Consider the following 26,093-nt stretch of genomic DNA (forward strand, 5'->3'; position numbering starts at 1 on the left):
AAGCAATAAAGACAATTCACATGATATTTCAAGTAAAAATAACAGGATTGCTCTGCAATTTGTTCCCACTTTTTAGGAGCTTAAAAAAGCAAGTCTTTACTGAGCCAAACCAATATGGTTTGTCTACTGGAAACTTACGATGTGTGATTTATTGCCTGCAACACTGTTGTCTGCAACCAAAGACTGTTGATTCAACCCAAGTCAAGTGTTTATGGAAACTTGATTACTTGGATTTTATCTGTTGGTTCATGTCATTTCCTGGCATTGCTCTCCCCAACACAATGCTGTCCATATTTATACTTGTGACGCTTTCACTTAAAATTGCTATCCAGTTTCAAAGACAATTTTACAAGTTCTTGGAAGCTGTCTGGAAGTAAAAAAAAAAAAAAAAAAAAAAAAAAAAAGCCAACAACAACAAAAAAAAAAAAAACCAAAAACGGATTTGCATATAAACAGCATTAGTGACTGCCAAGTGGGCAACATTTACTCTCTAGGATTCTTTGAAGACAGCCCAGAGTCTGAGAACACTGCAAAGATCATAATCCTATTCATAGATTGAGAGGTAAAAGGGATCCTTGAGGTCATTTAGCTTTAAGGGGGTGTGGGAAGCAGCTCCCTAGCATTTCGTTGTAGATGATGCTTTAGCAAATTGAAGGTGTCTTTATATACACTTCCCTCCCCATTTTATTCCTTCACTTAAGAGATGAGAAAACTGAGGCTGAATGAAGGAAAATGACTTGTCCAAGTTTTTATAACTAGTAAGTGGTAGTCTCTATGTTTGAAGCAAGGTCATTTAATTTCAAATACAGTATATTTTCCCCTATATTATTTTGCCTTCTGATCTTCCATTTTATTGAAGTCCAAAGAGATTAAAATGATTAAATTACTCATTGGTGGCAGAGCCAATACTAAAGTAGAAGTTTTCTAGCTTAGTGTTTTTCAAGGAATCACCCCCCATCTGCCTATACTCCCCCACACCACTCTGGTCAGTTTTCCTTACCATAATGCCAGTCATCACATTATATCATCAATGATATGATCTTAAAAATAGTCTGAAGCCATCTTTATCTTCTACAGAATTACTGAACACTCACAAATGGCACTTTTTCATTTTTTTCTCCCTTTATAATTAAAACCAGTGTTTGTGAAGGAAGTTGCATGGTCAAGATTATGATATATTGTTCACATCTGGATTTGAAGAAGAGTAGTTGTAAAACTGTTACTTTGAATATTGATTTCTTTTTCTATTTTTTCTATTTATAGGATAGAGGAATTAAAATATTTTCCCAAATATTTATTAATATCTTAAAATATAAAGAGAACAACATTAAGCCATATTAAGCATTTGTCTCTTGCCTTCAGAAGTTTACAAGAGAGTAAAGAGTTAAAAGCACAAATGAACATAATATGGAAAGCAACTAAAGAAAAAAATAATCTATGAGATGTTTATTGAATTGAATATATGAATTAGGATGAAAGTCTTGATGGCTTTATACATGATTTGATATTTGAGTTTTACCCTGGAAGATAGTAATTTTTAAGGAGGTCCAAAGAGCTGGGTATATGTAGGCAGGGCAATGGTTTTGGTTCAGAGTAGAATCTTCAATCCAGAGTATAATGTGTACAAAAGCAAAGAGTTAAAAAAAAATTAGAACATGTTGGTAGAATTGATTTGCAAGAATTTACTAGTTGTGTACTATGCCTCAGGCACTGAACTAGGCACCAGGAACACAAAGATAGAAGTAGAAAAATCTTTGCTGTCAGTGAGGCAGAATTCTATTGGGGGAGACATCATATACATATATATACAAAAAATTATAAAATAAATAAAAATTTCAGGAAGATATATTTACAGTTGGGGCTTATAGATAGGCATTATGTAGAAAGTGATACTTAATGGAAAGTAGGGATTTTCAGAGGCAAAAAGTAAGATGAAATATATTGCAAATATGGGGAGCAGTCAATATAAAAAAAAACATAAGAAGGAAAGATGTGTTACTAATGAGGAAAAATAAAAATAATATCAGAGTGATCATGACGAGGAATGGTATAGGCTATGGAAGTAGGTTTGTACTAGTTTGTATATGACTTCAAATGACAGAGGGATTATAATTGTTTTTGAGGTGACAGCCTTTGAAGTTTATTAGGTAAGGAAATGACATGACCAAACCTACACTTTAGGGAAATCACTTTGGCATTTTTATAAAGATTGGGGAAACTTAAGAATGGGAATCTATTTAACAAGTATAATTATAATTCAGGGAAGAGTGAATGAGTACCTGAACTAGGATAGAGAATATGTGAGTATAGCAAAGGGATAGATAAGAGGACTATTGAAGAAGAAAAAAATAACAAAAAATTGACACCTGACTGGTGAGATAGTGAGGAGTTGAAGATGATGGCTATATTTCTACCCTAGATTAATAAAAAGTATGGTGGTCCCCAATATAGGAATAAGTAAATTGTATTTTGGAAAAAAACCTAATGAATTCTGTTTTTAACTTGCATGTGAGATACCTAGAGAACAAGAGAGTAATCATTTATATAGTGCTTACTATATGCCAGTCACTGCACTAAATGCTTTACATTTTTTCCATTTTATCCTCACAAGAATTCTATCAAATAGATTAATTGAGGGAAACAGAGAATAACTGATTTACCCAGGACACACAACTAGTTAATTTTTGACACTAGACACATTAGCACATTAAATATAAATTTTCAAAAAGACATTTGGTGATGCTGAACTGGGGTGGAAGAGAGACAAAGGTAGACACTATGGCATAATGGAAACAACACTAGCACTGGAGTAATACAATTTGGTTTATCTTAAAGAAGACTACCTGTATGAATTGGGGCAATTATGTAACCTTTCTAGCACTTATTTTCCTCATCTCCAAAACTTGGGACTAGACTAGATGGCCTCTGAGGTTCTTTCCAGCTCTAACTTTAAGATCCTGTAATAATATTACATAAAGGTTTTATGATTCAATGAAAGCTATTTATAAGCCAAAGATCTATGGTGTATCTCAATTACTCAGTGTTGACAGAGTCACACTGATTAGTGATAATTAGTGATTAGAGAGAAGGAATGAACATTTCCAGAGTGTGGGGAATGGCAAACAGATGAAAAGGATGGGTATGGCTTGGAAAATTGGTTATTGATACAACATCTCATTGTATCCTGGCGATAGTAAAACAAAGACAATTCTAGATAAAGATATCAAATCATCTTTTTTGTTCTTATGAATAGAGTTGCTTTTGTGTTATTTTTCTTGAACATGTAAAATAGTCATTTACAATGCTAAGCTCTTTTCTTGCCAACAGGGGACAGCATTTACCTGAATGTCATTTCCTTTTCTTTTCCATATATCTTGCCATTTAACAATAGAAATGATCAAAAGGCAGACTTCAGAAGAAAAGAGGGACAGCCCTTATTAGATCAGTACAGTGGATAATCAAGACCTGAATAATAGAAAGTTGAATATGGAATTACTTCAAATAGACTTTTAAACCAACCTGAACATCTAAAATGCCAATTAATAGGGAGGGTGAACAATTCTAGGAAAACCCTAGCAGAAGTTCATAACTGGAAACTAAAAGTATTGATCACTCAATACTTGTTAAAATAATTTCCTTCTAAGCTAAAGTTCCCAGTAAAACCTGTGATGGCTCCATATAGCCATGAAAATCCAGAAATGACACAGCATATTTTGAAATCTATACCAGACTGATTATCATACTTATCTTTTTGCAAATTCCTTCTGCTGAGAACAACTTTCTATATAGACTTAGTTGCTGGATCATCTATTTTATCTGTCACCTTCTGCTCTGACTTACGAAAGTGACACAGTGACAAAAAGAATCATTTTTGGAAACATCTAAAAACTGGTCTTGTTAACTATCATTTCATTAAGCACATGCTTTCCTTGTTCAGTTATCCTATCATTACTTTCTAGAATTGCTTATTGTTCTATATATAACCTCTCTCTTGTTTGTTTCATTGTCAATTTAGAGTTATTCCTCAACATTGAAAGACTGATGGTATAATAATCTTAATAAATCATAAATTCTTTCTATATAATGTCACTCTAGTTCATGACCAAAAGATTCTTAGAGAGATAAGATACAATACAGAATTTAATTACTCTAGCAAATTAGAAATCGAATTGAGGTATCTATTTCTTAATTTAATGATATTAATAACAAATACAATTGTCTTAGCTATAGGTTATGTAGTGCATATTAATTTTGAGATTAATGTCAGTGCTTTAACATTTAACATTACAAACTATGTAGTATGGTGAAAATAGCTCTGAAAATCGTGACATGTATTTTTTAAAAAAACTCATTTTATATCATGTATTCTTGGAAGAATATCTGTATAGTGGACCCAGACTTCAAAAAGTCTTAAAAGTCATTTTTTTTGAGTCCCTCATTTTACAGAATACAAACTGAGGACCAGAGAAGTCACATGATTTGCTAAAGTTAACATAGGTTGTGTCAGAGGAGGCATTTGAACTCAGGTTCAATGACTCTAATTTTTGTCACTCTTCTCAGCAACATTCAGTAGTGAGAGAATTAAAGTGACTTCCTTTTGTATCAAAATTGGCATTTTGTGCATTTTAGAAGTAAGTCATATTTTCCCAAGTTAAGTTTAGTTTTTTTTTAAAAAATCTCATAATTTTGGAGAACTCATTCCTTATTATGTTGTTCCCTGTTTTGCATGGCTCTGATTGATGCAACTAATAAGAATCCCAAATTCTGAAAAACCTCTAAATCTAAAAATAGAGATACTTTAAAAAGTGATTGTATTTCAGTTTAAAAAAAATCTTTGTAAATCTCATTTTAGGGTCTTGACTGCTGAGGCATCCTTGACTCAATTTTACTAATACTAATAAATTTCATAACTTGGATTTTATTTTCTCAGTTACAGTAAGTTTATTCAAGATAGTTGTGGCAAGACCAGTAAGATTGTTGAGAAGGGACCCTGGTCCATGAAAATGGTTTTTCCAAGGAACTCTTTAGAGAATTCTAGGTGATTTTTTTAAATTGAAGTTATTTCTCCACAGAAGGGTACGGAAGAAGTTGGTCTCCCTTTGATCTCATTTCCTGTGCTAAGGTATTTTCCCACACCATTAGGAAAGTCCTTTAAAGATAATAATAGGATTTGTAAGAACATCCTGGACGGATCCCCCATTGAAAAATTTTATTACCAGCATGGGACTATGGAAAACCATCATCAATTGAGTCAAAAATTGTTATGGGCAATAGTATAGAGGAGAAACAGAGATATCAAGACACTCCTCCAAAAACAAAAAAAAAAGGGGGGGAAAGCCACAGGTAACCCTAGAGAACTTCTAAATGTAGTTCTCTATACAATTAATTTTTTAAAATTTTCAATAAAGATGCACTAGCTCCTGCAGACAGGTTTTATAACCTACCGGAAGGGCGGTGTCCAGTGTGAGCAGCTCCATTGTCTTTAGATAATCACCAGGTGATGTAGGGAGATACAGAAAGTGGTGAATGGAAGAGATCAGATAGGTTGATTGCTTGGGCAAGAGGGTTTGCTTGTATCTCTACAGGTGGAGAAGGAATCAGATGGGTGCCAAAGAGCCGTATTCACCTTGTCCATTGGAGAGAGACAGAAACAGAGAAAAATCTCGACACTGAAAGAGCAAGGCTGATAATGAGACTGTTATAGAACTTCAAAACCAGCAAGAATCATTTTATTTCCTGCGATGAAAAATTGTTCATAAGACTATTGCAGAACTTCAAAACCGGGAGGAATCATTGGATTCCCTGAGACATGATAAGACTGTTGCAGGACTTCAAAATCTGCAGGAATTATTGGATTCTCTGACACATGATGAGACCATTGAAAGACTTCAAAACTTGCCAGAATTATTGGATTCCTGAGACATGAAGTAATGGACAATAGATTGGTTTTGGACTATTTCTAGGACTTATGGACATGCATAATTCCTCATGTTGATTTATGTTATTTGTTACATCACTATTAGTCTATGTGACTATGTGCTTGTGTAACAACTCCCATGTTGATGTATTTATGTATATCTGTTTCAAGTGAAACTCACTAATCTGATTTGATTCCCCATTTCCTTTGGTGTTTTCATCTCCCTTCCTGAGACATCAGGGAGGGTGTGATCACCTCCTTTTTTGGTGTTTTTACTCCTTGTTTGAGGAGTCAGGGAAAGTGTGATACCTCCTTTTGGGGGGTTCTCACCTCTTTGAGAAGTCAGGGAGAGTGTGACTACCTTATTAAACAAAATAAAGTAGGAGATGTTATGGGCCAGAACTCTGAATTTGAAACAAGGATTCTTACAAGGTACTAAGTGGAATTGATGAGACAATGATTATCTAGTTTACCATGGTGCTTAATAGCTCTCTAAATTCAGTATGATTGATTTAATCTTACAACAAATAATGCTTTCCTAGTGATAGGATAATTGGTTTATACTCAGTGTAGAGCATATAAGCCAAGGTCTCAGAGCCAAGGAGAGAGATTCATTTCCACTTTCAGTCAGGCTCCTAGTGGCTCTCCTGGGGGACTGAGAGAGCTTGGATTCAGAACTAGGGAAGATAAGTAGACTGGAGGCTGAAGCACAAGTCCTTGGACTCTTCATCCCATCTCAAACCCTATGGTGGCAGGCTCTCCTCCTTAGCTTCTGCACTGAAACCAAGACTCTGGAAGGCCTTTAAGAAAGCTAACTGGGCCCCAGGAAAGGAGACAAGACTTTGAAAGAGATAACAAAGCATTTGGACTTTAACCCTGGCTACTCTTGTGGTAATTTTACTTAACTGAAAAGAAAACTGAACCAAGAACATTACAAGAAATAACTAAGAAGAAGGTTAGTAGGTTATATGAAATTTGGTTTAAAACCTTGAAAGATTCATCTACTAATTTATTTTAGTCTCAAATTAGTGGCAGTGAATATTGTAAATTAAAGGCAAGCCATGAAAGAAAAAATCCAAACAAGATGATATTTTGCTTCTGTTGGCTGCCCTTTTAAGGGGGTATGATTAATATATATTCAGAGACCTTCTCCATGATCATATCTTGTCTACACTTTCTCCACTGTTTTGTAACTCCTTTCCACTACTTCTTTTATGCCGCTGCCTACTCCTTTTTCTGATTCTTCATCAGAACCTTCTATTCTTCATCCTCTGTATCCACTATTTTATTCTTCTGAATTAACTGAAGATTTAATTTGTTTTGAGTAAGAGGTACCCATAACTGATATTTTCCCTCTTCAAGAAAAACTTATACATAACCTAATATAGGCTTCTCAGATGGTCATGATTAGGAATCATCAGCATCCCAATCCTTTTGATCTTTCTACCTTGAGAAAAGAAACTTCCAAACTTGACAAAAATCCAGGAGTGATTACAAGTCAATTACAGACCATTTTAGAGATTATATTCCGAATTGTGAGATGTGGTTGACTTTATGGAAACCTTACTCTCTCCCAGTGAAAGAACTGTCATTGTTAATGCTGCTAATTGGCAAAGTCCAGCGGGTAGTGAGAACAAATTAAACAAATGGGTCATTATAAAAATCAAAATTGGAACCCTAACAATCACATTAATTATACTAGCTTCCTTCAATATGAGTCCTTAATTAAAGGCATGGAGGTTAGTACAATCCATTCTGAAAATGGGAGAAATTTTCAGAGACAATTAAAAAAACCTAACCACTTTTATGACAGGCTATATAAAAATGCTTAAATTGCACTCAGGATTAGATCCACTTCAACCAATGAGATACAAGTAGTATTAATACCATCTAAATCAATCCTACCTAGAAATACAAAAGTTTTTCATCTGGGTTGCCTTGGATGACATGAAAATATTATAGAACAACTAACGAGTATTATCAAATGCATTTGTTAGGAAGGAAAAGATAAGGAAAAAGAGAAATCTAAGTTAAAGGGCTAAACCACCATCATTGACCTTACATAGGCAGTATCAGGAACTCATAAATCATGCATATGTTTTTTATTGATACAAGAAGGGACATATTGCCTGAGAATGCAGGGGAAAAAAGGTCTATAATAATAGTGATGTGAAAATACTCAAGGGAATTCTGCTGCACATGAGGGAGGGTAAGAACTATAGTTCTGTGGAGAACTCTTGTTTTCCTTTATCCTGATATTCTTGTCCCAGTCTTCTTGATCTTTGCCTCTCCCTACCCAGATGGATGTTTAAATGCCACTATTAAAGTCAGTAACACAATCTAGTAGTGCTTACTACATACTGGAACTTTTATTTCAATTTTAACACATAAACTAAATTATAATTTTATGAGTATTGGGCCTCTGAATGTCATAGAAGTTTAAGTAAACATCTCAGTGTTCCAAAATTACTTCCAAAATTACCTCCACATATGATGTCTAATAGTCTTCTTTCTTTCTCTCTCTCTTTTTTTACTTAATATTTTATTTTTCTATAATTATATGCAAAAACAACTTTAACATTCATTCAAAATTTTTTTGAGTTCAAAATTCTTTCCTTCCTGTCCCGCCCCACCCCCCACTCATCATTGAGGAAGCAAGCAATTTGATAAAGGTTGTACATATGCAAACATGCAAAACATATTTCCAAATTAGTTATGTTGTGGGCAAAAAAAGAAACAGCAAAAAAAGAGAAAAAAAATAAAGTTATTTTTTAAAGTTTGCTTTAATTTGCACTTGGATTCCATCAATTCTTTTTCTGATGATGGATAGCATTTTCATAAGTCCTTCAGAATTATCTTGGATCTTTGAACTGATGAGAATAGCTGATTCATTAACAATTGATCATTGTACAATTTTGCTGTTGATCATTGTACAATCTTCTAGATCTGATCATTTTACTTTGAATCAGGTTATGTAAGTCTTTAAATATTTTTCTGATAGTATCTGTTCTTCATTTTTGATGGCACAGCAGGATCCCATCACAATCATATATAACAATTTGTCCAGCCATTCTCCAATTGAGGGATATCCCCTCAACTTCATTTTTGCCATCTTAAAAGAGCTATTATAAATATTTTTGTATATATATAACCTTTTCCTTTTATCTCTTTAGGGGATAGAGCTAGTAACAGTAGTACTGGGTCAAAAAGCATGCATGGTTTCATAGCTTTAGGTTTATTTCCAAATTATTCTACAAAATGTTTGATTTAGATTTGATATTAATGTCTAATTTTTTCCACATTCCTTTCAATATATGTCATTTTCCTTTTCTGTTATATTAGCTATTCTCAGAGGTATGGAATGGTATTTCAGAGTTGCTATGGATTTCTCTAATTAATAGTCATTTAATTTTATATGACTAAAATAGCTGTGATTGAAAACTGTTTATATCCTGTGACCATTTATTAATTGGGGAGTGAATTTAAATCTTATAAATTTTATTCAGTTCTCTGTACATTTGAGACATAATGCATTTATCAGAGATATTTGCTGTACATTTTCCCCACAGTTGTGTATTATTTAGCTCCCTTTATACTATTTCCCCTATTTATAGTACTCTTTTTCCTTTCACCCTGTTCATCCTTAAGTTTCTTGCTTCTGACTACCATTTCCCCAGTACACCCTCCCTTTTATTAGACATATAACCTTCTCTTGTCCCTTAAACTCCTGCTCTCCTGTAGTGTAAGATAGAGTTGTATATGCAACTGATTGCATATGTTATTCCATCTTGTAGTCAATTTGATGACAATAAGGTTCAAACATTCTCCTCTACCTTTCCTAATTCCCATTCATTGTAAAAGTAATTTCATGCCTCTTTTATGAGAGATAATTTATCCTATTCTCTCTCTCTCTTTCTCAGGACTTGTTCTAAAGCCTTAATTTAATTTTATATTTTTATATAATTATCCCATCATATTCAACTCACATCCATGTCCTCTGTCAATATAAATTCCTTCTAACTGCTCTAATAATCTAAGGAGATATATGTTTACTTGTCTCTTGACTTCTTCTCCAGTCTGAGTAAATACAATCAATTCTTCCTTCCCTGGAAATAGGATTAAAGTTCTAGCTTCCTGGCATGCAAAAGTGTTGTTGTACTAGTGCTCCTCCTGAAAATGCATGCCTTAGGACTGTGAACATATTTTCTACATTCTTTATACATGTTAAGTTGAAAGAAAGGATTAATGATACTTTCTCCTTGGGTGAAGTAATGAATTATAATGGAACTATCCACTTCCCCTAATATCACTGAAGGAGATCCTTTTCTTTGTGCCACTGTATTGGTATATATTCCAACCACCAATAAGACCATTACAAATTATGTTTTTCTAGTCAACATGACCTTCAGTGTCCCCATAATTGTCACCTTTAATGAAGACACTTAGGATGTCAGATATCACTCTGCTAAAACACCACTAGATGAGCATAACTTATTAAACTATTTGCAAAATGGTCATTTGTTCAAAATTCTCATAAATCTTTCTTCAGGGTCCTTGTGGCAGTGGCAATCATATGCCTTGCCAATGAATAGATCACATAGCTCAAACTTTATCTCCTAAGTTATTATAAAATTACTTGCAACAGTAGGCTCTTTGAACATAGGGACCATTATTCATCCTATCTTCATATCCCTAGCACAGTATATCTACCCAGTTAAAATTAAACATTTAGTAAATTATTGTTTGGTTTTATTGGTTTGTGTTGGATTTGGAGGCAGAATAACTAAACTCAAAATACAGGTTTTCAACTTTCTTGAATCTCAGAATTTTAAAAGAACATCAGAAACTTTTTTGTTGAATCAATACCTGAACAGGAAGTACCATTGTAACAGTTATTCTTAATCTTTTTGGTCTAAAGTCAAGCTCCCTTTACACTTTTAAAATGATTGAACACCCCAAAGACTTCTTGTTTATGTGAGTTATCTCTATTAATATTCACCATATTTGAAATTAAAAGTGGTAAATTTTATTAACTCCATTTAAAGTAATAACAATAACAAATCACCTAAATGTTAACATAAATATAAATGGCATTTTAATGATAATGATATTTTTTTAAATTAGGGAGGAGTGATATTATTTTACACATTTTTACAAATTTTTAAAAATATATGTATTTTTTTAATTTTTTTAATTTAATTTTATTTAATAATAATTTTGTATTGACAGAATCCATACCAGGGTAATTTTTTACAACATTATCCCTTGCACTCGCTTATGTTTTGTTAAAATATATGTCTTAAAAAATTCTCATTTATGCCTTAAGAATCACTCATTCCACTAGGCATTGACCCACACTTAACAACGTATACCAAGATAAGGTCAAAATGGGTTCATGACCTAGGCATAAAGAATGAGATTATTAATAAATTGGAAGAGCATAGGATAGTTTACCTCTCAGACCTGTGGAAGAGGAAGGAATTTATGACCAAAGAAGAACTAGAGATCACTATTGACCACAAAATAGAAAATTTTGATTATATCAAATTGAAAAATTTTTGTACAAACAAAACAAATGCAGACAAGATTAGAAGGGAAACAATAAATTGGGAAAACATTTTTACAATCAAAGGTTCTGATAAAGGCCTCATTTCCAAAATATATAGAGAATGTACTCTAATTTATAAGAAATCAAACCATTCTCCAATTGATAAATGGTCAAAGAATATGAACAGACAATTCTCAAAGAAATTGAAACTATTTACAGACATATGAAAATATGCTCCAAATCATTATTAATCAGAGAAATGCAAATTAAGACAACTCTGAGATACCACTACACACCTGTCAGATTGGCTAGAGTGACAGGGAAAGATAATGCGGAATGTTGGAGGGGATGAAGGAAAACAGGGACACTGATGCATTGTTGGTGGAATTGTGAACACATCCAGCCATTATGGAGAGCAATTTGGAACTATGCTCAAAAAGTTATCAAACTGTGCATACCCTTTGATCCAGCAGTGTTTCTACTGGGCTTATACCCCAAAGAGATACTAAAGAAGGGAAAGGGACCTGTATGTGCCAAAATGTTTGTGGCAGCTCTGTTTGTAGTAGCTAGAAGCTGGAAAATGAATGGATGCCCATCAGTTGGAGAATGGTTGAGTAAATTGTGATATATGAACATTATGGAATATTATTGTTCTGTAATGAATGACCAGTAGGATGGATACAGAGAGGACTGGTGAGACTTACATGAACTGATGCTGAGTGAAATGAGCAGAACCAGGAGATCATTATATACCTCAACAAGATACTGTTTGAGGATGTATTCTGATGGAAGTGGATCTCTTCGATAAAGAGAGCTAATTCAGTTTCAATTGATCAAAGATGGGCAGAAGCAGCTACACTCAAAGAAAGAAAACTGGGAGATGAATATAAACTGCTTGCATTTTGGTTTTTCTTCCCGGATTAGTTATACCTTCTGAATTCAATTCTCCCTGTGCAATAAGAAAACTGTTCAGTTCTGCACACGTATATTGTATCCAGGATATACTGTAATGTATTCAACATGTAAAGGATTGCTTGCCATCTGGGGGAGGGGGTGGAGGGAGGGAGGGGAAAAATCAGAACAGAAGTGAATGCAAAGGATAATGTTGTAAAAAATTACCCTGGCATGAGTTCTATCAATAAAAAGTTATTTTAAAAAAAAAGAATCACTCATTCCAGACCTTCAAAATTAGCCTTTTTAGGGGTTCACTGGGACAAAGTAGATCATTCTCCTTGTTTTTATTTCTTGCTAAACTTCATTAAAACATTTCCCCCCATTTACTCCTAGAAATCACACAATTATTATGCTATCTCCAAGTCTACTCCAAATTCATGCTGTTAACTCTTTAATAAGACTTCACTGAAATATGACAATGCTTTTGCTTCCATATAATTGATTCTTAATGCTCCACAATAAAAATAATTATTCCAAACTTTTCTACTCAAGATTCCTATATCATCTTTATTCTGATTCTCTTAGCTAAGTAATTAATTTATACATTACCAAAAAAAATCCTGAAAGTATTTGTTGTGGTAGTGCTTTTCTACGTTTTCTTTCTCTCAAAACCCATTGACTTCATGCCCCACAATATATTTATTCTCTTCAGTCTTTGATGAAAAGGGGCTCATTCATCTTACCCAGATTATACCCGCTTTAATGTCATTCTTTTCTATTTTGTTGAATAAATTGTCCTCACTAGTATTGCCCCTTTCTCTCTACCCTTGATGTCTACCTTATTTCTTTCAAACATGCCCAAGTATCTCCATCCAAAAAATATAGTTAGATCTTACCATCCCCTCTGGCTAACATCCTATATTTATACTTCTTTGCATAGCCAAACTCTTTGAAAAGCTGTCTACTTTTTGTGTCCATTTCCTCTCTTCTCACTTTTCTAAACCATCTGTAGTCTGCCTTGAGACCTCATCACTCATTTAAAACTGTTATCTCTGAAATTAGCAATGATTTCTTAATTGCCAAATTTGATGGTCTATACTCAATCCATTTAATTTTCTATGATCTTTTCTAACTTATGTTCGTTCAAAAGCTCTCCCTTTGTCCCCAGATTCAAAAGGTAATATTTCTTATGCCCCATTATTTTCTTTATAATGTTACCTATTATATCTCTACTATATATTCATTTGTAACTTATCCTTGTGTGTGATGGGTGATTTTGGTCTAAAGAGAATTCATTCCATATTATTTTCCATTTTTTAAAATTTGGGCATGCTGAAGTAAATCCTAATGCCAGTAGTTGTGGTTTTAGGATTATCAAACAAATGATGTTAAGATAACATGTTCATTTAGGTCTATATGTTGTGTAGCTTATATGTTCCACTAATTTATCTCTGTAATAAGCTTCACTGGTCTAAAATACCCCAACCCTGATGGGTTTCCCCTCTCCCTTCAGATTTCCAGTTGAGAAACAATTTATTCTGCCAGCCTTAAGTCAATTTTTAATTGTTTATTTTATTTTTAGAAATGCTTATGTACTAAGGTGATACAAAATAGTTAGCTGGAAATCTGAGAAGAGAGGGGAACTCAGGGTGGGAGCCTTGAGCCAATAACATTAGAGAAAAAAATATTTCTCTCTCAGAGATATTCTTATAACCCTAAGGAAAAATATGTATCTAGTCTAAGACTTAATAATAAATTCAATTGGAGTAGGACACAGAATAAGAATATTTAGAGTTTATATGTACTATATGTCTTTTTGTCTTTTTCATTTCTAGGGGAAGGAATTAGGGAATAATATATAGAATTATTGATTTATTTAGATTTATTTTATCTACTAACATCTTTCTAGAGTGTTTAATATTTTACTTTTATTGGATCAGCTCTTCTATGGTTCTCTAAACAAATCACCATATAGTCCCCAAAAAGTAATAATTTTGTTACTTCATTCTTATTTCAACATTTTTATGTATTATTGCTATACAAATAGCTTGCAGCAGAATATATAATACTGGCAGTGATAGTGAATGACTCATATTATATTATAAAAATCTTATGAAAGATCTTACTAAAATTTATCTAGTTTATCCCTATTAAATATAATAGATTTCTCTTCATTTTAGTATTTTTTAAAAATAGAATTGAGAATTAAATTTTGCCAAAGGTTTTTTTAAAGTATTAATTATTTGATATCATATAATTTTTTGTTATGGCTAATTATTTACTAATATAATATAATATAATATAATTATATAACATATAATTATATAATCTAATTAATAATAATTTTTATAACATTCCTAATATTAAACTGAACCAGAATTGTAGGCATAAATTCAATCCAATTCTTGTTCATAATCTTTTCATATATTAATATAAACTTATTGCTAATCATTTTGCCAAGTGTTTTAGCATTGATATTCTTTAGGAATATTGGCCTATACTTTCCTTTATTTAATTTTTCTGGGACAATCACAGTTAAATGGCTTGCCTCGAATCATACAGCTAGTAATTTTTTTTTAGTTCCATGCTCAATTCATTGACATTTTAAAAAAAATTTGTTGATGTAAATATTTAGAGAAATAAAAATTTCTCTAAGTACTGCTTTTGTTGCATCTCATGTATTTTGTATGTTGTTGATTGTCATTCTCTTTGATGAAATTTTTTTATTGTTTCTATGATTTGTTCATTGAGCAACTTATTCTTTAGGATTAGGTTGTTTTGTTTCCAATTGATTTTCAACCTATCTTTTTGCTGTTTTGTTAAATATTTTATTGTATTATGATTTGAGAATACACTGAATGCTTCTGCCTTTTTAAATTTTATTCTGAGGGATTTGTGTACTATTTTTGTGAAGGTACCATGTGTTGGAGAGAAAAAGGTATATTCCTTTATGTTCCAATTCGGTTTTTTTCTATCTGTCATATCTAACTTTTCGAATATTCTAATTATCTCCTTAGATTCTTTCTCATTCATTATTTGGTTAGACTAATTGAATTATGAGAAGGGACAACTGAGATCCCCCGTTAGCCTGGTTTTGCTGTCTATTTCTTCCTATAAATCATTTTACTTCTTTAAAAATTTGGATGCTAGTGTTACTACTGGACTTATATCCCAAAGAGATATTAAAGAAAGGAAAGGGACCTGTATGTGCAAAAATGTTTGTGGCAGCACTTTTTGTAGTGGCTAGAAACTAGAAAATCAATGGATGTCCATCAATTGAAGAATGGCTGGGTAAACTGTGGTATATGAATGTTACGGAATATTATTGTTCTGTAAGAAATAACCAGCAGGATGAATACAGAGAGGCTTGGAGAGACTTACATGAACTGATGCTAAGTGAAATGAGCAGAACCAGGAGGTCGTTATACACTTCAACAACAATACTGTCTGAGGATATATTCTGTTGGAAGTGGATATCCTTGACAAAGAGATCTAATTCAGTTCCAATTGATCAATGACGGACAGAATCAGCTACACCCAGAGAAGGAATACTGGGAAATGAATGTGGACCACTTGTATTTTTGTTTTTCTTCCCAGGTTATTTTTACCTTCTGAATCCAATTTTTCTTGTGCAACAAGAGAACTGTACGGATCTGCACACATATATTGTATCTAGGATATATTTTAACATGTTTAACATGTATAAGACTGCCTGCCATTTAGGGGAGAAGGTGGAGGGAGGGAAGGAAAATATTGGTAAAGAAGTGAGTGCAAGGGACAATGTTGTAAAAATTACCTATGCATATGTTCTATCAATAAAAATCTATAATTAAAAAAAGAATTTGGATGCTATATCACTTGGTACATATATGAGTGGTCCTAATATCAATTCATTGTCTATGGCATCTTTTAGCAAGATGTAATTAACTTCTTTATATCTTTTAATTAGCTCTGTTTTTGCTTTTACTTTGAGATCAGGACTGCTACCCTGTTTCTTTCTTTCTTTCTTTCTTTCTTTCTTTCTTTCTTTCTTTCTTTCTTTCTTTCTTTCTTTCTTTCTTTCTTTCTTTCTTTCTTTTTTTAACTTTAATTGAAGTATAATAGTTTCTGTTCCAGGTTCTTATCTGTACTTTCTGTGTATCTCTGTTTCAGGTGTGTATCTTGTAAGAAACATTGTAGAATTCTGGTTTTGGATCTACTATTCTAACTGCTATTGTTTTATGGAAGAATTCATCCTATTTACATTCACATAATGATTACTGATTGTATTTCTCTCTGTTCTATTATTCCTTTTGTTTATCCTCTTTCTCCTTTCACCCTTTCCTCCTCATCAGTGTTTTTCTTCTGTCTACCACCTCCCCTGATTTCCTTTCTCTTTTGTCAGTCCCCCTACTTCTTACTTAGTCTCTTCTCCTACATCCCTGTCTGGTAAAACAGAACTCTACATTTATTTATTTATCTATCTATCTATTTATTTATTTTTAAATAACTTTTTATTGATAGAACCCATGCCAGGGTAATTTTTTACAGCATTATCCCTTGCATTCACTTCTGTACCGATTTTTCCCCTCCCTCCTTCCACTCCCTCCCCCAGATGGCAAGCAGTCCTTTACATGTTGAATAGGTTACAGTATATCCTAGATACAATATATGTGTGCAGAACCGAACAGTTTTCTTGTTGCACAGGGAGAATTTGAATTCAGAAGGTATAAATAACCCGGGTAGAAAAACAAAAATGCAAGCAGTTTATATTCATTTCCCAGTGTAGAACTCTAAATTTAATTAATTGTGTATATTCCCTCTTTGTGCTGATACTTGTTGGAATCCTTACTAACTGCTAACTAATTAGAGTTGATCTAATCTTACAAGAAGATTTTGGGCCACGGGTAACCCTAGAGAACTTCTAAATTTAGTTCTCTATACCATTAATTTTTTAATCTTTGATAATGATGCACTGGCTCCAGCAGACAGGTTTTATAACCCACCAGAAGAGCAGTGTCCAGTGCGAGCAGCTCCACTATCTTTAGATAATCGCCAGGTGATGTGGAGAGATCCAGAAAGTGGTGAATGGAAGGGACCAGATAGGCTAACTGCTTGGGGGAGAGGATTTGCTTGCATCTCTACATGTGGAGAAGGAATCAGATGGGTGCCGACGAGCCGCATTCACCTTGTCCATCACAGAAAGATGGAGCAGATGTTGGAATCCTTACTAACTGCTAACTAATTAGAGTTGATCTAATCTTACAAGAAGATTTTGGCCAGAACCTGAAACAAGGTACTAAGTAGAACTAATTAATACAAGGTTTGTGTTCACACCTTTACTCATTGGAGTCCACAAGTATGCTAGCTTCACAAAGTACACTTTCTAACTTCAAGGGAGTTCACACCTCCCTTGAAGCAGCAACAGAACCACCCGATATTTCTTGGGTCTTCTCCTTTGTTTCAAGGGTCTGCTCCATCTCTCTGCAATGGACAAGGCGAATTCCTTCTCCACATGTAGAGATGCAAGCAAATCCTCTCCCCCAAGCAGTTAGCCTATCTGGTCCCTTCCATTCACCACTTTCTGGGTCTCTCCACATCACCTGGCGATTATCTAAAGATAGTGGAGCTGCTCGCACTGGACACTGCTCTTCTGGTGGGTTATAAAACCTGTCTGCTGGAGCCAGTGCATCATTATCAAAGATTAAAAAATTAATGGTATAGAGAACTAAATTTAGAAGTTCTCTAGGGTTACCCGTGGCTCCCCCTTTCTTTTGTTTTTGGAGGAGTGTCTTAATGTCCCTGTTTCTTCTTTCTACTATTGCTTGACCTTGAGGATTAAAGAGTATGCCAGTAGTGTGTAAAATCTTATACTGTGCACAAAAGTGTTCAAAATGTTTGGAGGTATATGCCGGTCCATTATCTGTTTTTATTTCTTGTGGCACACCCATAATTGCGAATGCTTGAATGAGGAATTCCGTGACCACTCGGGCTGTCTCTTTTGCTGCTGGTATGGCAAAAGTGAATCCTGAAAAGGTGTCTACCACAACGTGGATAAAAGACAGACGACCAAAAGATTTATAATGGGTCACATCCATTTGCCAGATTTCATTGGGTCTCAAACCACGAGGGTTCTTCCCTGAAGGCAGTGTAGGAGCGTGGAAGGGACTTCCATAGTGCTCTCTGGCCCAAAGAGCTTCAAGGGAGGTGTGAACTCCCTTGAAGTTAGAAAGTGTACTTTGTGAAGCTAGCATACTTGTGGACTCCAATGAGTAAAGATGTGAACACAAGCCTTGTATTAATTAGTTCTACTTAGTACCTTGTTTCAGGTTCTGGCCAAAATCTTCTTGTAAGATTAGATCAACTCTAATTAGTTAGCAGTTAGTAAGGATTCCAACAAATACTGATGAGAATAAGGTTCAAGTAATGATCATTGCTCACCCTCCCATCTTCCCTTCTATCTCAATGGGTCTTTTTGTACCTTTTCATGTGACAGACTTAGTACTACCATCTCTCTGTATCTATTAAACTCCTCTTTCTCATACCTTAATTTATTTCTCATTCCCCCAAATTCACACTCTCTATGTATATAATATTTCTTGAAAATTTTTTTGGGGGATCTCTTTCTTGAGGTAATCAGGGGATTCTTTCAAAATTTATTTTGCCCTATGATTCTAAGATATCAGGCCAGTTTTCCTTGATAATTTCTTGAAAGTTGCAGTCCAGGTATTCCTTTTGACTATGACTTTCAGGTATTTCAGTGATTCAGATATTATCTCTCCCGGGGTTTTCAGGCTAGTTATTTTTCTTTTGCCATATTTTCTTCCATTCTTTTTTATTCTTTTGAATTTGTTTGATTGGTTTTTGGTGTTTCATAAAGTCATTAACTTTCACTTCTCCAATTCTAATGTCTAAGGTGCTGTTTTTCTCAATTGTCTTTTGTATTTTTTTTTTCCATTTGGCCAATTATATTTTTCTAAGGAGTCATTTTCTTTAGTGGTTTTTGTATCTTCTTCTCCATTTGTCCAATTCTACTTTTAAGTAGTTTTCCAAGCTAATCTTTTTTTTATATATATTTCTCTAACATCACTCTCATTTCTCTTCCCCATTTTTCTTCTCTATATGATTTTTGAGCTCCTTTTCAAGCTTTTCCATGAGTTCTTTCTGAGCATGATTTCACTTCCCATTTTTCTTTGGAGTTTTAGTCATAAATGTTTTGAAATTGTTATCCTATCCTGAGTTTGTGTCTTGGTCTTCCCTGTCACAATAATGACTTTGTATCTTCAGATTCCTTTTGTTACTATTTGATTGTTTTTTGCTACTTTCTTTTTTTTCCTTTTTGGTCTTTTTCCTTTCTTTGAAACTTGAATTCTGCTTCTAGTATGGAAGGAGTACTGTCTCAGGCTTCTTGTGCCAGTGGCTATGGGGCCTGGGATGTTTACCTGGTACATACTAATGTTAATCTGAGGCCCATGGGGGACCCTTGTATCTAGTGCTGGGCTGAGAGAGTTTATAGGATTTTGATTCTGGCAGTTTACCTGATTCTGAGCTGGTGTTCTAATGATGGGGTCTGACGTGTGCTAAGGCTTGGTTGAGTCTTTCTGCATTTCTATGGGAGTACACTGAAGTATATGGAGATCTGGCCTGTGGGCTTTGCCTGGGGGTATGCCAAAGCATGGTGGGTCTATAATGGTGGCTGCCTGTTTGCTTAAGTACCTGTAGGATTTGCACCTACCTATTTGCTTGGGAATTATATTGAAACACATGTTTGTCTGGCCACTGAAGGGTGTCTGTTTGTCCCGAGATACATTAAAGCATGAGGTGATCTGGCCTTTAGAAAATGATTATTTGTCTGGAGTTGTGCTGAAGTGGATGAGGTGTGGCTGATGGAAGCTGCCTATTTGACTGGTGCTATACCAAACCATGTGGTGGTTTTTTGATATGGAGTCTGCTTGCTCCCCTGGATATGTTAAGCCATATTGGGGGATGGGTCCTGGCATTGGAGTTTTCCTGCTCTACCACACCAGGTCTCAAGATCTTCTGCTGGTTTGCTGAGATGGGACTTGTTGCTGGCTTGATAGGAAGTTTCTTATTTGTGTTCCCTTTTTATCCAAGTTAGATGAACCTTTCTTGCTGATTTTCCAAGTTTCTTAGGCTAAAAGATTGTTTCTCCCAAAATTTTTGCTCCTTCTATTGTCCTAGCATTTATTGAAGGTACTAAACTATAGTTGCTTAGAAGTGAATATAGGAGAGTCATAACAATTATTGATCATTTGGCTCTTGAGAGTGAAATACCCAGAGTCATTTTAATTTATATTTATCTTATCAATAGTTACTTAGAATGTTTTATATGACAAGAGATAAGTTTCATTTCTTCATCTGAAAATTTCCTATTCATATACTTGGAACTTTTTTTGTATATTTATAAAATTGACTTAGTTTTCTATATATTTGTGAAAGAAGGCCTTTATCTTAGAAACTTGTTGTAGTGGAGAGAAGATGATGGAGTAAAGATAGGGATCCATATGAGCTCTCTTCCAAATTACTATAAATACCTTAAATAATGACTAAAATATTCTAAAGTAGCAGAACCTACAAAAAAAAGATAAATGAGATATTTTCCCACATTAACACAATTTAGAAGGTAGGCAGGAAAGGTCTATGGAGCACAGGCCAGCACAGGCCATGCCAGCACATCCCTAGTCCCAGAAAACCAGAATTAGGTCTTGGTAATCATTGAATTAGCATCAGAAATGATGATTTATTGATCTTTCAGCCCACATATAGTTGAACAACATGTCAGAAAGAGATTACGAAGGCTCTCTTTGCTATCACTGAAGAAGATCTCTATCACTTTGCCCATATTTGGATCTGGATAACAGTACTTGAATTAGGTAGTCTCAGGGTAAGAAGGAACACCAGTGCACATAAGAACTTGCAGCAACAATGGAGTAAGGACACTTGTCACAATTCTAGCCAAGAAGAAATGGATGTGGTCACTCACAAACTAGAGTACAGGCCAGGAGAGTAACAAACACTTTTCCTTAGAAAAATACCACTTGGGAAGAATTGGAAACTTACAGATCCCTCGATGTATCTCTGAAAACAGTAACACAAAAGCCCTGGAAGTTGGGAAATGCTAAATTCACCCTGGAAACAGAGCAACTTTAATAAGAAATTAAAAGCTAATTTATAGTCTGGAGAAATAAGCAAACAACAAAAAAGATACTAATCATGGTTATTATAGTGATAGGAGGCATCAAAACACACACTCAGAAGAATAAAGTAAGATCTTCTACATCTAAAGCCTCTAAGAAAAATATTAATTGGTCTCATGGACCAATTCCTATCTCATGGAATAGGAAAGCTCAAAAAAGATTTTGAAAATCAATTAAGATCAATAGAGAGGAAAAATGGGTAAAGAAATAAGAGTGATACAAGAAAATAATGAAAAAGGTGTCAAGAATTTGGTAAAGAAGGTACAAAAAATGAAGAAAATAGCACCTTAAAACCAGTCTAATGGCAAATAAAGGAAAAAATTCATTGAAGAGAATGCCTTAAAAAGCAGAGTTGGCCAAATAGAAGTAGAGGCTCAAAAATTCACCGAAGAAAAGAAAATTTCCTTAAAAAGTAGAATTGGACAAATGGAAAAGAAGGTAAAAATGCTCAAGAAAATTATTCCTTAAAAATTAGAATTGAGCAAATGGAACCTAATGACTTCATGAGAAATTAAGAAAAAACTAAAAACCAAAAGAATGGAAAAAATTAAGTTAATATGCAATATCTCATTGGAAAAACAGCTGACATAGAAAATAGATCCAGGAGAGAGCACATAAAATTGATTTGATGAACTCCTACTTTATAAATAGTCTGAGAGGTGAAAGTTTCTATGGTTCTTGCTGAGGCTGCACCAAACCAGCTAACCCTCCGAGGTCCCCACTTGATGTTTCTGCAGAGCTAACTCAAGGTGTTTGCACTTCAGACAGGTTAATCTTGGCCTGGAGTCTGCAGATCTTGTCGGGTTGTACCAGGAGGACCCCTGGTCTGCCCCAAGTCTTCTTCATTTTTCTCCAATCTATGTTTGCCCTAAGGCACAAATTTGTTCTATTTGTATGGAAAATCGGGAGAGTTTGAAATTTATCAGCCTACTCTGCCATCCTCCCAGAATCCTTCTGATAACATAAGATTCAGCAGCATCTACATCGAAGGATCAGAGGCCTTGGAATATGACATTCTAGAGAGTAAAGGAGCTAAGATTACAACCAAGAATTACTACCCAGCAAAACTCAACATAATCCTTTAGGGAGAAATACATATATATATTTATATACAGGGACTTTCAAGCATTTTTCATGAAAAAATCTGAACTGAAAAGAAAATTTGACTTTGAAGTACAAGACTTAAGAGAAGCATAAAAATGTAAACAAGAAAGTTAAATCATAAAGGAATTAATAAAACAAAATGGTTTATATTCCTACATGATAAGATGATTCTTGAGTTGATTGTTAAAGGAAGACATACATACATACATGTTGGAATCCTTACAAACTGCTAACTAGAGTTGATCTAATCTTACAAGAAGATGTTTTGGGCAGAACCTGAAACAAGGTACTAAGTAGGACTAATTAATACAAGTCTTGTGTTTACACCTTTACTCATTGGAGTTCACAAGTATGCCAGCTTCACAAAGTAAACTTTGTACCTTTATGAGTTCACACCTCCCTTGAAGCTCTTTGGGCCAGAGAGTACTATGGGAGAAAACCCATAATCCCTCTCTCTCGTATCCCACAATTCCTCCCTCTTGGATAAAAGAAACAGACAGAGGCTCTCGGTCAGATTTCAGCTGAATCACTCCAGAAGCCCTCTCTCCGAGGCAAGGAGAATATTTTCCATTTGACTGGCTGGTGGCAGAAGAAGAGTTTTCAGAGGAAGAAGCTACGAGTCGAGAGTTCAGTGGACAACCAGATTCATCTTCATCTCACACCACTGTGGTAGGTGGCTGAGCTCCTGCACTTCCTCCACTGAGACCAAGCTGGTCTGAAAGACTCACCAGAAAGCTAGCCGAGCCCCAAGTGAAGGAAACAAGAGATTCATTCCATTTCTGTGCTGGTTGGAGGCAGAAGAAAGCAGAGGCAGAGGCTGGAGGACCAGACCTTTGGATTTGGTGACATTCGGAGGGAGCTCTTGGAACCAAGCAGAGAGATAGGCCTCTAAGCTAACCAGGCAATATTGGAGATAATAAAAGATCTGAACTTTTATCACCTGGCTGTGCTTTGAGAAGAAAAAGCTCACCACATACTGGCGCCCGAACAGGGACAGACAAAATCCTGATTCCAGGGAAGGCACCCAGAGAGAACTTTTATAATATTTTAAAGAAGAACATTAGAACTCACAACACATACATACATACATACATGTATATATATATACATATAATATATATTTGAAAGTTTTGGGAAAACAGGATGATCAAAGAGGATTTGTGATAAAAGGGTGACCATATTGGGGGACAGGTTAGTCAGAAGCAAAACAATTTTGAGTAGGGACAGGGTGAAAGAAGAGAGAATAGTATAAACAATGGGGCAGTACAGTTAGCAAAGAACAATAAAAATTGTGAAAAAAAATTGAATAAGTTTCTCTTGTAAAGGATTAATTTCTCAAACATAGAGAACTAAATCAAATTTATAAAACTAAGAGCCTTCCCCAACTGATAAATCAGAAGATATGAACTGTTTTCTGATGAAGTAATCAAAACTAGCTATAGCCATATGAAAAAAAAAACATGCTGTAAACATTATAAATTGGAGAAAGGCAAATTGAAACAATTCCATGTTATTATTTCAACCTATTAAATTGGCTAATAGGAAAGAAAAGGAAAAGGACAAAAGTTGAAAGGGATGTGGGGGGGATGAGATTTTAATGCATTGCTGGTAGAGTTATGAATTGATTTAACCATTCTACAGAAAAATTTGGAACTTATCCAAAATGCTGAAAACAAAACAATACAACAACAAAAATGTGTATACCCTTTGATCCAGCAATACCACTACTAGGTTTGTATCCCCCAAAAGACTTAAAAAACCAAAGGGTCTGTATGTAGAAAAAATATTTATAACAGCTCTATTTCTGAGTACAAAGAACTGGAAATCGAAAAGACACCCATAAATTGGGGGATGGCTGAATAAATTGTGGTATGCAATTAGATTACTATTTTCCTATAAGAAATGATGAGCAGACTACTCTCAGAAAACCCTGGATGACTTCCATGAGCTAATGCAAAATGATACTGTGTACAAAGCAACAGCAATATTGTTTATTTAATGTTTTAAAATTTTTTATTATAGCTTTTTATTTATAAGACATATGCACAGATAATTTTTCAGCACTGACCCTTGCAAAACCTTCTGTTCCAACTTTTTCCCTCCCCCCCCAAGATTGGAGGTAGACCAATATAAGTTAAATATGTTAAAGTATATGTTAAATGCAAGATATGTATACATATTTATACAGTTATCTTGGTAATAGCAATATTGTAAAATGACCAATTGTAAATGCTATAACTCTTCTCAGTAATACAATGACCAAAAACAAATCTGAAAGACTTATGATGAAAAATGCTATCCATTCCCATATAAATAATTGATAGTATCTATAAAAAAGGAAGCATACTTTTTAAAAATAATATTTTTCTTGAATTTTTTTTTCTGCCTGTTTTGTTTTACAACATGACTACTATTATGGAAACGTTTAGAATGACTATGTTTTTACAACCTATATAAAATTGCTTGCTTTTTCAATGAAGGGAATGTGACAGAAAGCAAAGAAAATGATGTATAACTCAAAATTTTTTAATGAATGTTGAAAAATTGTAACTGGAGAAAAAGTTAAATACTAAATAAAAGGGGAAAAAAGATGCAAAAGCTACAAACTGCCATAAATCAAAGTGATATAAAAAGGGGGGATAATAAGAAAAAAAAGTCTGCTGTAATGTTTTTCCTGTTTCTAGTTTTCTTCTATTTTTGTTGTCATGTTGATTTTGTTCCTGAAAAACTTTTTAAAAATTGTAATGTGATCAAAATTATCCATTTTACTTGCAGTAATGTTATCTATCTCTCATTTAGTCATAAAGAGAGGGATTAATTCCTCTCTTCTTGTTAGATCTAAAAATTATACTATTTCATGATATCCTGATTTGCTTAAGGCACCACTTTTTAAATCTAAGTAATGTCTCCATGTTGACCTTTTGGTATATGGTGTGAAATGTGAATCTATAATTAATTTATGAAATCTTTTTTTTTTTTTTACCAGCATTTTCCTCTTAAACAGTGAGTTTTTGTCACCAAAGTTATAACTTTTAAAAAAATCTAACACTTGATTAGTATGGTAATTTTCTATTGTGTTTTGTGTACTTTATTTCATTAATGCACACCTCTCTTTTTTAGCCATTACCAGATTATTTTGATGATTACCCCTGTTATAAGACTTGTTATATACTTTGAGGCTTGTTGCTAAGTTTCCTTTACAAATCTTTTTAAAAAAAATTAATTTCCTTAATATTATCAACATTTTAATTTTTCTAGATGAATTTTGTTATAATTTTTAAAACTCAATCAAATATCTCTGTTGGTTTTATTGATATAACACTGGATAAGTAAATTTATTTAAGTAGAATTGCAATTGTTAATATATACTGACTATTCCTACCAATAAGCAAATAAGATTTTTTCAATTATATAGATCTAACTTCATTTGGGT

The sequence above is a fragment of the Antechinus flavipes genome, chromosome 4 (genome assembly GCF_016432865.1).
Source record: "Antechinus flavipes isolate AdamAnt ecotype Samford, QLD, Australia chromosome 4, AdamAnt_v2, whole genome shotgun sequence".
In the NCBI taxonomy this organism is placed as follows: domain Eukaryota; kingdom Metazoa; phylum Chordata; class Mammalia; order Dasyuromorphia; family Dasyuridae; genus Antechinus; species Antechinus flavipes.